The 12,640-nt window shown below is 40.6% G+C and overlaps 1 protein-coding gene across 9 annotated transcripts in view; it reads right to left on the bottom strand.

Moving 5' to 3' along the window:
* The window catches only part of LOC124949885 (segmentation protein cap'n'collar), a 96,905-nt gene that overhangs the window by 41,742 nt on the left and 42,523 nt on the right, over positions 1 to 12,640 (bottom strand). The gene's annotated exons all lie outside the window — the stretch shown is intronic.

Consider the following 12,640-nt stretch of genomic DNA (forward strand, 5'->3'; position numbering starts at 1 on the left):
TAACAAATTAAAAACGAATGTTAGTTCATCGGAATGTTGATCGGATCGTTTTTGAAACATGCAAATTCGATCATAGTTTAGACTCGCTCGATCGTACGATAGTGAAGAAGGTTAAAAAAAAAAAAGAAAAAAAAAAATAACCGGTCGAAAGGTTTTAGTTCGAAAGAAAGATAGAAAAGGGAAAAAAAGAAAGGAAGAGTGTGTCTATGGGAGAGAGAGTGAGAGAGAGAGAGAGAGAGAGAGAGAGAGAGAGAGAGAGAGAGAGAGAGAGAGAGAGAGATGAGGGAGAAGAATGATAATAGATCTCGCGGCGCATCTAATGGCATCGTTGTACAGTCTTTTCTAAATTCCACGGCTTCTTTGAACTCGCGGGAGCCCGTCCTTTTCCACGGCCACGGTAACGTCGACAGATCATTTCTCATATTTCGCGCGCACACCTAACGACCGTTTCCTTCAGCTACTAGTACCCTCTCACTCTCTTTCTTCCCATCTCGTTTCTACCCTTATATCCAGGATAATAATTCCCGCGTTACTCGACAAAATTTTTGGGCCAGTCGTCCTTTCATCCTATGCCCCGAGGAAAAAAGGTATTCGAACTAATACCTTTGGTTCCCTATTTACTTGAACGCGACGTATATAAACGCGAGTTCGATCCTACCGTTAGAATGCGTTAGCACGATTGTCCTACTCTATACATGACAGATATATCGTGTTCTGTCTTATTCACACTTTCCTCCTAATCTTTTTTTTCTTTCTCTCTCTCTCTCTCTCTCTCTCTCTCTCTCTCTCTCTCTCTCTTTTTTTTTTTTCAACAAAGGAACGAACGACGACAAGGGAAGGACTATAACAACGAACGAAATTGATCCTCTGACATCTTCCTTAAAAAGGAATTTTGTGCCACCTGATTGCGCCGTTAAAAGAAGATATACATTCATTGTTCCTTTGACGTAATCATTAATTAACGCTCTAGAGTTTTATAAGAAATAATAACAAATGAAGAAATTTGTTTTCTTGCGTCAATCTCAAGTTCAAAAAGTATCAATGACTATTTCTAGACGAAGTATATGCGACGCTAAAAGGGTTAATAGTATCGTACAAGATAATAATGCGAATCGAGGAACGATGAGCTCTCAATGACATTCATCGTGCGATCGGTGATCGTGATAAATCGTCATTTGAACGACCGTAAAACGTGCTTTTAACAAACCACACTTGGTTTCTTTGTCTCTCGAGGATGACATTTTTATGAATGACGTTTAATCTTACGACTTTAGTTTGTCTTAGTACCTTGAAGAATTTAATCCAGAAATACGGATAAATAATCCCAACACAGACTTCACAGACTTTTTAATTTCTTTTTGTTTTTTTTTTTTTTTTTAATTTTTTTCTTTTTCCTTTTTTTTTTGTTTTTGTTTTGTTTTGTTTTTTTTTTGTTTTAATCACAGAACACAAACTCCGTTTAACAAGAAGTATCTCGGATATACACAGTAACGTCACTTGTTAAGGTTGAATAAAATTCATGTAAATCGAGCACTAAACGAGTCCTTCGATCTCCAGACAAATCCACACAATTTTTAACAGTTCTACCATCGAACGATGAAACATGAAAATGTTTTGATGCATCCTGAACGATTTTAAAAAATATTCTCAGGATTAAGCTCCGATAGACCCATCAGCGTGTCCCGGGCAAAGACGTCATATTGAAAAAAATCCGTTCCTTCTTTCTTCTACCACGAGAAACATGAACGAACCGTAAGGATTTCTCGTAATAAAACGAACGATGATAAGAGGATTTGCAAGGGACACGGTTTATCACGAATCGTTTGCCTTCGCGTCGTAGCATCGAATCTCGAATCTGTTGTTGGAAGTCATAACGACGAATCGTAGCCGTTCGAATATGAGGATTTCGATGCAGGCACAGCATGGAGTCGACTGATAGACTATCGCGTACCGAGGCATTGCCTAACCACGGGTCCGCTCGAGAGTATCGTGCCGAGGCATGGGCTCTGCCGTGAAAAAAAACGGACCAATCACGACGGGGTTGGCTGTTATTCCAATATGGCTGCCAGACAATGCCGTGCCGCCGCGGGGCAGCAGGAGAATGGAAGGGGCGGGGGGAGAGGGAGGAAGGGAAGGAGAGATAGCAAGAGAGGGCGAGAAGAGGAGGAGAGAAGGTCTCTACCCATAATGCCATTCTCCGGCTCCCCACTGCGAGTAGGGAACGTATACCGAGGCTCGGGCTCGGATCTCTCCTCGTCCAAGGCATCGTGCGGCGCCACGGCCTCGGTCAGGGGTGCATCTTGCCTCGCCATTGCCCCGAGTCATCTTTACTCCGCAACCCTCTCTCTCTAAACCAGAAATCTTCGAGCATTCCTACTTTTCCAACGTACGGATCTTTTTCATTCTACTGGACTATCTAAAGATTGCCTCTGTGGCTCTGTAAATCGATTTAAATGGCCACTTTACAAATTGTATTTCATTCCTGACGAAACTCCGAACGTCGAGAAGTCGAGTTGGAGAACGTGCACTTTTCAAAATTGATGCAATTTAACTATTCAACGTCTCTCGATCGTGCTTCAATGGTACTTAAATGATAAACAGTCGGCATAACTACCGTCGAGCGGGTCAAGTGTTTCAGTGAAATTTTATGAATGAATGAATTACTGGTGGCTCTCGCATAATCAAGCTACTAACTTCGTTCGATCACCTCTGAGATATTGTTTTTCATACGTTTGTATAAACACGACTACTCGATGTCCACAGTGACTAGCGATTCTTAGAGTCAGCCGGACAAGACACTGGCGGAAGATAAAGGTTGTAAACCACTGCCGTTTAGATAGGATCTAAATCCTGTCAAATGCTTGCTATCGTTGATACCCTTTATTCTTACGTCGTCGCTCGTACTCGGATACCTTTTTGGGAATCGTGGATCGGATTAATTGACGAGTTAAAAAGCGAAGACGACGAGAACCAATTTTATTATTGGTAACATCGTTCGTGATAAAAACGTCGACCTAAAGAAAGGAAATTAATAAGAACAGCACGGTCGTGTATCCTTGCTTTATCATTGTCAGATCCAGAATCGAGACTTTACTCGGCGTTTAATCGATGTAAACCAATCATACGCGCTTGGAGTTGTCACGAAAAGCAATAAACAAGAGTATCAAATTTAAATTTTGTTGAGCAATCATTGAGTATCAAACTTTCTGTTCCTCGACCGTTCTCCCATTATCCCTCTATATCTATCTCACCGAGCTTAATTATGTCGAGACGAATAATACGTATAGAAGGAGCGATTTCCAAAGCCGTTGAATAGTGCGTACCGTATTGAAAACACTGATTTATTTAGCAATAAGTGCAAATCACTGTATCCCCTAACGCTCGCATTGCCATGAGCGAAACACGAGCACCGACAAAAGTGTAACGTAACAATGCGTGCTCGATCTTCTGGAACCGTCGTGGAAGAACAGAGCGCCGTCTGGGACACCCCGTGTACGCGATAAATAATAGTAGCTGCATGAACTTGTGCTTTTCCAGCATTGTGCCCCGTCTCGCTACGCCGCCATCCGATACGATCGTGCTCTTTGACTTCTTCTTCTTCTTCTTCTCCTTCTTCTTTTCCTCCTCCTCCTCCTCCTCCTCCACCTTCTTCAACTTTTTTTTCTTCTCCTTTTTCTTCCTCCCCGGTTTCCTTTTTTTCGGACTCTATACCCCCCTCTTTCTCTCTTTTTCTCCTCTTCATTTCCTTCCCAGAGGATTTATGCGACTTTGAATAACCAACGGGATTTGTCGACCGTCGGAAACAACGAATCCATTTTCTCGCCTTTGTCCCTTGTACTTACTTTGAACGTAAAAAAAGGAAGGAAAAAAAAAAGAAGAAAAAAAAAGAAAAAAGAAAGAAAGAAAAAATAACAGAAAAAAAAAAGAAAGAAAAAAATATCCCGTTTTTCCCGGGAACGAACGATCAGGATGATTAGATTGTTCGCGAAAGCAGAGACTTTCTTGGGAACGTTCTTTTCTTAGCGTTTCGTTTCCATGGATGAAAATTTAATGAAGCGAAAGTTATGCATCTTAGATGTGCGTGTTTATGTATAATATACTTTTGCGTAGGTGTAACGTGGAACAAAAACATCGACTTACATACGTTGGAAAATATACGTAAGAACAAGATGTAAATGCAAAATGTGAATGTAATATCAATCGGAGATAAATTTCTAAGTTCGCGCGTAACGACGATACACCTATTATTGCTAGATAATGACTTAGATGCTATCTTCAGTGATTACTAATATCTACAATTAAAATCATGTTTTTTTTTTCGAAGGTCAATGGATGATCATTTATCATCGACAAGAGCAGCACGACTTCGTAAGAGAGATTTTGTGTGCGTGCGTATATGTGCGTGTATGTGTGTGAATATGTGTATATATATATATATATATATATATATATATATATATATATATATGTATATTTTCCGATTAAGAACGACGTTTCGAATCGAACTATCGAATAAGTATCGAGAGTCTCGAAACTACGTGGTAACACAATTAAAAGCAGTAATAGACGCTGAAAAACGTCGGTCATCGTACCGGGCAACGGCCGTGGCCGATGTCGCCGTAGCTTTCTAGCGGTGTAAGAGGATTTGTTAATCGTCTGAGTTGCACGCTTCGTTGACCGTGAAACCGTATGATAAATTCGATCGAAATAATCGTGTGTGCCGTTCCCCTTCTCCTCGTTTCCCGGCGGTAAGTGTGATTCTAATAAATTTTATCGCATTTTATAGTTGAAAATTAAATGAACGTAAGGCTAGAAAACGACAGGAGAGGAGGGAAGCATTCGAGAAGGTATCGACGAACTCTAATAAAAACGGGGTCAGAAAACCAGCTCACACCTCGTACGTTGTTACGAGTCATTCACGATCTCGTGGACGCCGTCAATGAGCATTGTTGCCGCCTCATAGTATGACGCTTCGCTCTTCGTGTTTAGGTTGCACTTTTCGATGGCCACGCGTCCATGACGAAGAGAGGAAGCACCAGTAGTCAAGTCATGCTTAGAAGGTGGATTTTTTACATTTCGACTACCGAAAAGCTCGGAGCAAGGTAGAACTACTTCCCGTTAGTCTCTCTTGGTCTGGATATCCAACCGAATCGCCGTCTAAGATCAGCTCGTTCCGCAAACACTTTCTAAGGTAACTAACCATGTAAGTTAGTTATCGTAGGACTCTCAGCGATGTTCTTAAACTTGGAAACAAGTTGGTTAGCTTCTCGTAAAATACGTTTTATCGTTGCCACCTTAACCGGCAAGGTATTATCCAATAAAGTTCTGAATTTATACGATGTGAAACGCGTAAGAAGGGCGAGGTCGCGGTAAGGCAAGTACGCGGTTACTACTAACTGCTAACCACAACTAAAGAAACTTCTCCTTAAGTTTCTTCCTACTCGTGATACGATCTCAACGTATGAAACGACGTTACAGAGCGGTCTGCTGCTCCTTACGACACGTTCTTCACGAGATTCTGCGATCTTGATCTCGGTCGAAAACTCAGCAAAAATAGCGACGGGAGCGCGTGAAGTTAGTTGCTGTGTGACTCTTTCGACTAAGACTTTGAGATCCTTATTAGATAATTCAACGTTGACCCTGAAGTGAGGAAAAAAAAGTTCGATCTAAGAACATTCCATGTACGAGATAAATAACGAGCCAATTTTGTTTTCTCACCGAGTGTAAGAAGAAAGTCAATGGCTAAGGTACTATCTTGTTGGACTGAACAACGAAGGCATTAACTACTGTGTCACATCTGACATGAAATTTTAACCTACATTTTTTTCTGACCCATATTTCGGGATCGGAACGTTGGATCACGATCTCGGAAGTAGGTGTTGCAAGTTGTCATGATGCGTGGATTCGACGAAAGGAGATGGGAGAAGAGAGAAACGAAAGAAAGGAACGATGCGAACCCTTTCATGACAGATCAGATTTGAAATCAGTTAATCGGTAGCACCGTATCGGTCTTATTTGATAAATTTACGTGCAACAATGTCATCGTAAAGTGCATCGGGAAGATTGAAGAAAAGGAATCGTCATGCGAAACAACGGCACGCGTTACAGTTTTCTCTCCTTGTCAATGTCAACTCTCTAAAAGGATGTTCACCAAGTGCTGATCGGCAGATTTCACACAAAGTTTCCCCGTCCGCGATTCTCGTCTCATATATTATTTTCGAATGCAAAAACGACCAACTCTTATATATTGTTAAATATTAATCGACGGGAAAGGAATTTGCTTTGTAACGAAAAACAAAGTCCGCTAAGTTTGAGGTACTCGAACGTGTGCGTGTGCGTGTGCGTGTGTGTGTGTGTGCGTGTGTGAGAGAGAGAAAGAGAGAAATAGAGTTTCTCAGGAAGGTGTTTCGTGGAAGGAGAAGGTTGGAAAAAAGAACGATTCGATGCAATAATGATAGGTTGGAGGTTGTCTGGAGAGGGTGTCTAGAAAGGGCTAATGGTACTTGAGGTGACAGGCTGACCTCAACGAACGCGTTCTGATACATATCTATCCTAAATCAACACGATCTCTGGCGAAGGAGCCTACCTTAGGTGTCCTTAACTTCGTCCGTTGTTTATTTAATGTTTGGCTTTACATTCTTCTCGAGTACTCGAATTCATGTTTTCATACGAACGATACGAATATGTACCCACGTTGTATCTATCTATGTATGCACGTTGATTTATTTTTCAATACTCGATCGAATTCCATTAAAGTTTGAAAGAAGAAAGAAGAGGATCCTCTTTTCGCGAATGACGATGGCAATGATGATTTACAAAAAGTTTAAGGAAATCGTAGGAGTCTCAAGCGGTCAGGTAACAACCCTCGTCGTTCGTCAGGGACTCTACCTATTGTGGTAAGAAATTCGAAAAGTTAAAAAGGCAAAAGGCGGAGAAGGACGTGCCACTGATTTAACTTTTCATCGTTACTTGGCAACTGTCATCGTCCACCACCTTGTCATCGTTATACCTTCAACCCTAATACGAGTTTTATGGTAATGTTCTAATCCGACGATAGAGAAATACCAAGGAGAAGTAGAAGAAGAAGATCTCGTCTCTTCTGATCTCCATTCAAGAGTCAGAGAATTCAGACTCTTTTGTCGATCCGAGACCGGCCTTTTAAAGTTCACCTCGTACCATCTCGTTCAGCCACCGTCGGCTTTTGCCTAATTAAATTATTCCCGTGCGACGTATTAGTAAACCATGACTCTTGATCGTCCAGTCTCGAAAGATGATTAATTTAACGTTACCATCACCGTTGGAATTCAGATCGATCGGTCGAAACGTTCCTTCTGCCTATGAGTTATTGCTTCTTTTGATTAATTATGTTCGCGACTAGCTACGCGTCGCGCCATCGTATTCCTAATCTCGATCGAAATTTCTTACTGCTTCTTGGAAAGGAATTTTTCTTTTCAACCGACGTTGCACGAATTCCGCTAAGTGTCAGGAACAAGGAAAAAAAAGAAGAAGAAAAAAAAAAAAAGAAAAAAGAAGGAAAAAGAAGAAAAAAGAAAAGAAAGAAAGAAAGAAAAGGAAAGGAATAAAAAAAAAAAAAAAAAAAAAGAAAAAAGAGAAATAAAAAGCAAGAAAAGAAAAAGAAAATATATCCTTGGGGAATTATCTACGCATACAAAATATCGACTCGATACTTCCTTATCGAAAATTAACAAAGACCTTACGAGCGTATTGTAATCCTCAACGATAAGTCAGGAAATGATAGTAAAACGTCGTGCATGCTTATTACGGCTTATCAAAAATTTAATGTCTAAATTGAAAAAAAAAGAATTTCTTTTTACATAACGTTAAGGTTGTCATAATTTGCAAAAAAGAGAGAGAGAGAGAGAGAGAGAGAGAGAGAGAGAGAGAAAGAAAGAAAGAAAGAAAGAAAGAAAAAAAGAAAGAAAGAAAAAGAGAAAGAAGAGAAAGGGCCGACTGACCGGCACCCGTATCCGTCTATTTTCATCGTAGAAGCGGCTCGGAAGAGTGCCCTCCTGGATTCAGGACGAATCCGTGGCGTGCAACGAGCCACGATATGAGTAATGGTGCGTGCTCGTGTTATACAGAGGGTGGTGGATGTGGCAAGTCATGGCCCCGAGTATCCCTGTGAGGCCGTACACGGCACGCCATACCTCGCCATGCCACGCCGTACCACGCCAGGCAGCTGCCCCCGACCCCGGCAACTCGCGCAACCCCCATGGGGATTTCTGCTTGGCATAGTCGTACTAACATGGCGGAACACGCACGGCTCCAAATATTGATTCCAGCTTTCTCTCTCTCTTCTCTCTTCTCTCTTCTCTCTTCTCTCTCTCTCTCTCTCTTTCTCTTATTCTCTCCCTAACAACGAGCCAAAGAGAAAAGTTCATCACTCTCGTTTGACCGGTCATCACGAAATCAGAAAATACTGGACCACCACCCTTTGACGTGTCTAACGAGCAAGAATCTAATGATAGGGCTAATATTATACCTTAGGAAAACTCTTCGATGACCGATCCGCCAATAAGAAATATTTGAAATAAACGGCTCTACTCTCGTGCGGCTGGGAAAGTATAGCATATGGAATTTGGTGTGTTACGTCAGTACAATGAATTTCAGTTTTTCGCGGTCGGCTCCGTTTCCAATTCCGAAAGCACTTTGAACGAAATTAGTCACGGCCGTTGCCACGCATTGCCGCAGTTGGATATTATTTTTTCTTTCCTCAAGAGGGCCCACGTAACGAATCGAAGCGGAAATTAATAGGACGCACCAAGAAAAAAGTTCAATGTACTACATTTGTCGTGCTTCTCCATTGCAATTTTTATATATCGATTCAAGAAATTTTTATGCTTCGCTAATCCTCTCCCTTTTTCTTTTCTTTTCCCTTCCTTCTTTTTCTTCTTCTTCTTCTTCTTCTTTTTTTTGCTTTTTCTCTTTTTTCTTTTCAACAACCAATGCATTTGAACTTTGACGATTTCGTAACATATAAAAAGATCGTTTGTGAAGAAGGATTGAGCGAAGAACTTTGATCCTTCAAACGATTAATTTTCGACTGGAAACGAAAAGAGAGTGAGAAAGAGAGTGTGTGTGAGAGAGAGAAGGAAAAAAAAGAGAAAGATAAAGAAAGAAAAAGAGAAAGAATGATAGAAAAAGTTGATCGAAGCGTCTGCGCGTACGCATGGCGGATGCGGCCATGCTTTCCACACGATCTTCCCCCTCGAGAGATTTCGTTCAACGCATGGACACGCATACGCGCCGCCTGCAACGCCCGCGCACGTGGCAGATGTCTCGTTTTATACAGTTCACGCATGCGTCACTATCACAAACCCTCTTCCCCCACTTCTATTTCACGAATAAATACTTAGATATCTTCTAATATTCGAGTACCCGTATCGAATGGTGATGATCATTTTATTTCTTCCTTCCTCCCTTCACTTCTTTCTTTCTCTGTTTTCTTCTTCTTTTTCTTTTTTTTTTTTTTTCTTTTTTTTTTTTTCCACCGTTCAAATTCTCTTCCTCCTTTCAAAATTCTCCGATCTCAAAGAGTAAATCTATTTCGACAAAGAGACTCGCTATGTTCTTTCTTCGAGACATTTGAAACCTTTCGCCGAGACTTTACGTTCGAAGTCCTTCATGAGATAACGTCGGTGAACGAGCTGAGCTGAGCTGAGCTGAGCTGAATCGAGCCGAGCCGAGCCAAGCTAAGCTGAATCGAAGGCGGAGTCGAGAGAATCGAACGCCCATTACATGATTTCCGTTCGTCGACCGACCGCAATCGATTTACTATCTTCGATAATAACGAGCTTGCCAACAATGAATTTCGATTTTACATGATTGCGATAACGTATACCACATAACGATAAACCGAAACAAATCGGACGCGTTACTTCACCTTTTCGTTTCGATATTCGAAATTTGATATTTTTCTTCGATGAATCAACTCGAAAGCTTCCGGCGATCTTTTTGATGTCGAACGATCACGAATAAATCTCTACGATGTTATTTAATCGTGAAATACGGCGCACCCAGAGCCGTTCGCGCCCTCGAGACAATGCTATGATAATTTATTCCACGTATATAAATTTTTTACAACTGGGCCTCGTGTAATCCATCATGCTTCGTCAAATTGGTACAAGCACCTCGCACGATGATAATCCTTCGTACCTTTTCTTGCATGTTTCATCTCTTTTCTTCTTCAATGAAATACGTCATATATATATATATATATATATATATATATATATATATATATATATATTTCGTTTTCGTTTTCTTTCCTGCTTTCGTCTTGCCTGCTGATCGCGATAGGCACGAGAAGTCAGTTTATTCGTTCGTTGTAACCGCGAGAAACTATTACCGTCAAGAAAGGAAGAAAAAAAAGCAAAAGAGAGAGAGAGAGAGAGAGAGAAAGAGAGAGAATACTCGTCCCTCTCTTTTATCAGTCGTCTACATGTTACGAATAAATTTACCTACGTCGTCAACTTTGATATATTCTCTGCAACAGTCTTAACGATTCTATTCGACCATGATCAACACAAGACCGATTTAATCTTTATTGAAAATTTCTAATGGTCAGCATATTCCCTTTCTTCCCCGTTCGTCAACAGTAGTTGAACAAGGGAAAAAATGTTGAGAGAGAAAAACAAAAAAAAGAAAAAAAAATTAGTAAAAAAGAAGATTTCAGGGTGGTTTAACAAGAAGTAGCAAGCATAAGACCGCGTGCGCGCCTCCGTAGAGCCATTTCCTCCGAGAGTCCCCGCCATTTTGCCGGCGACTTTTTAGATCTCCATTTTCTCTCGATAAATCTGGGTAGAACAGGGACGGGCAAAGAAATCGAGTGGCTTTTGTGTATATCAGTCGCGCGGCTCATTAATCACACGCGCCATACGTCGAATAGGCCCGAGTCGATCGACGACGAGATAGCCGCGTAATGAGCTTCGTTGCTCTCTCGATCCTTCTCTTTCTCCCTCTCTTTCTTTCGATCTTTTTCGATCCTTTGCCTCTGTCCGACCAATAGAAAGAACTTATTATATTGCTCGAATCGAATCGCGGAGCGCAGCTTCATCAAACTCGTTGCATACGGTCCAGCAGCAATTCTTTCGTCGTCCTCGTCGTCGTTGTATCGTTGTCATTATTATTATTATTATTATTATTATTATTATTATTATTATTATTATTATTATTATTATTATTAAAAAATTGAACTGATTGCTACGATTACATACATACCAATAGGCTTTTAAACTTAATTTCTGTAAACGTTAACGCGATTACACGGATACGCTTTTCTACGGTAGGTATAATAAACGACAAAGAACCCGACGACGTTAATTATGCAATTATCGTCGATAAAACGGAGCTCATCTGTAAGATGAAAATTATTAGCCGCTGTTGCCCTAACTTCGCCATTGTATTGGAATTTTCGTGCGTTATTAAACTTTATGAAAGAAAGAGAGGAAAAAAAAGCAAAAAGAACAAAAAAAAAATAAGAAAAAAGAAAAGAGAAGAAGAAGAAGAAGAAGAAGAAGAAAGGAAGAAAAAAAAAAATAAGAAAGAAAAAGAAGGAAGAAGAATAATCCGATCTCAACCGATAATTTCGCAAGTTTTAATATATTCATAAATTTTTACATTACGAGAAAGGCGAAATAATCCCGTAAAAATTTCTGATGGAACATGAGGTAGATAGGAAAAGAAAAAAGGGAAAGAAGAAAAAAAACACATAGAGAGAGAAAGAGAGATAGAGAGAGAGATAGAAAGAGAGAGTTGAAGAGGACCCTCGTAAATTGCCTCGACGCTCGATCTCAAAGGCCGAAGAGTGGGTTCACGGTGAGACGAGCACGCTCGCTCCAACGCAAAGTAATTAAATGCAGAGGAAAAGGAGGAGAAGGAGAAGGGAGTTAAAGAAGGGCTGGCCAGGTCGAGACTCGAACGAAGAGAGAAGAGAGAAAAAGGAGGAGGAGGAGGAGGAGGAGGAGGAGGAAGAGGAGGAGAAGGATGAGGAGGAGGAGGGAGAAAGGTAGCGAGGGCGTTCCTGATGCCACTCCCCGACCTCTTGGACTCCTCCGGAACTGGTACCTGCCTGGCAAAGCCCGTCGTTATCCTACCTGAATAAAGTGCAGTCCCTTCGATCCGAGTACTCGCGCACACATCATCCTTCTCTTGTCTTTCTTTCTTTCTTTCATTCTTTCATTCTTTCTTACTTTTTATGTGTTTTACGTGTCCCGAGTCGCGACAGCGTCCACTCGGATTTCTCACTCTCGGACATACATATATATATATATACACACGTGTCATCCTACATATATATATATATATATTTTTTTTCTCGATCTTCTTTTACCTTCGTAATACTGCACTCTTCGTGATTGCAAAGACAACAGATAATTCGAGTAGTATAAACGACACTGAGCAATTCTTTTAAATAATTCCAAAGAAATCTAATTTCTCTTTGAACGTTATATCGAATAATATTCAAATTATTTACAAGACGAACGTTAATCTCGTATATCTATATTGGATGAAATTTTTTTAAATAAACCGAATACCGATTGTCTATCTAATAATTTTTAAGTTCTTTCAAATTCTCAAATGCAGCGACCTACCTGTATATTACGACATAGAACGTGAA

Source organism: Vespa velutina, chromosome 6, assembly GCF_912470025.1.
Source record: "Vespa velutina chromosome 6, iVesVel2.1, whole genome shotgun sequence".
Lineage (NCBI taxonomy): Eukaryota > Metazoa > Arthropoda > Insecta > Hymenoptera > Vespidae > Vespa > Vespa velutina.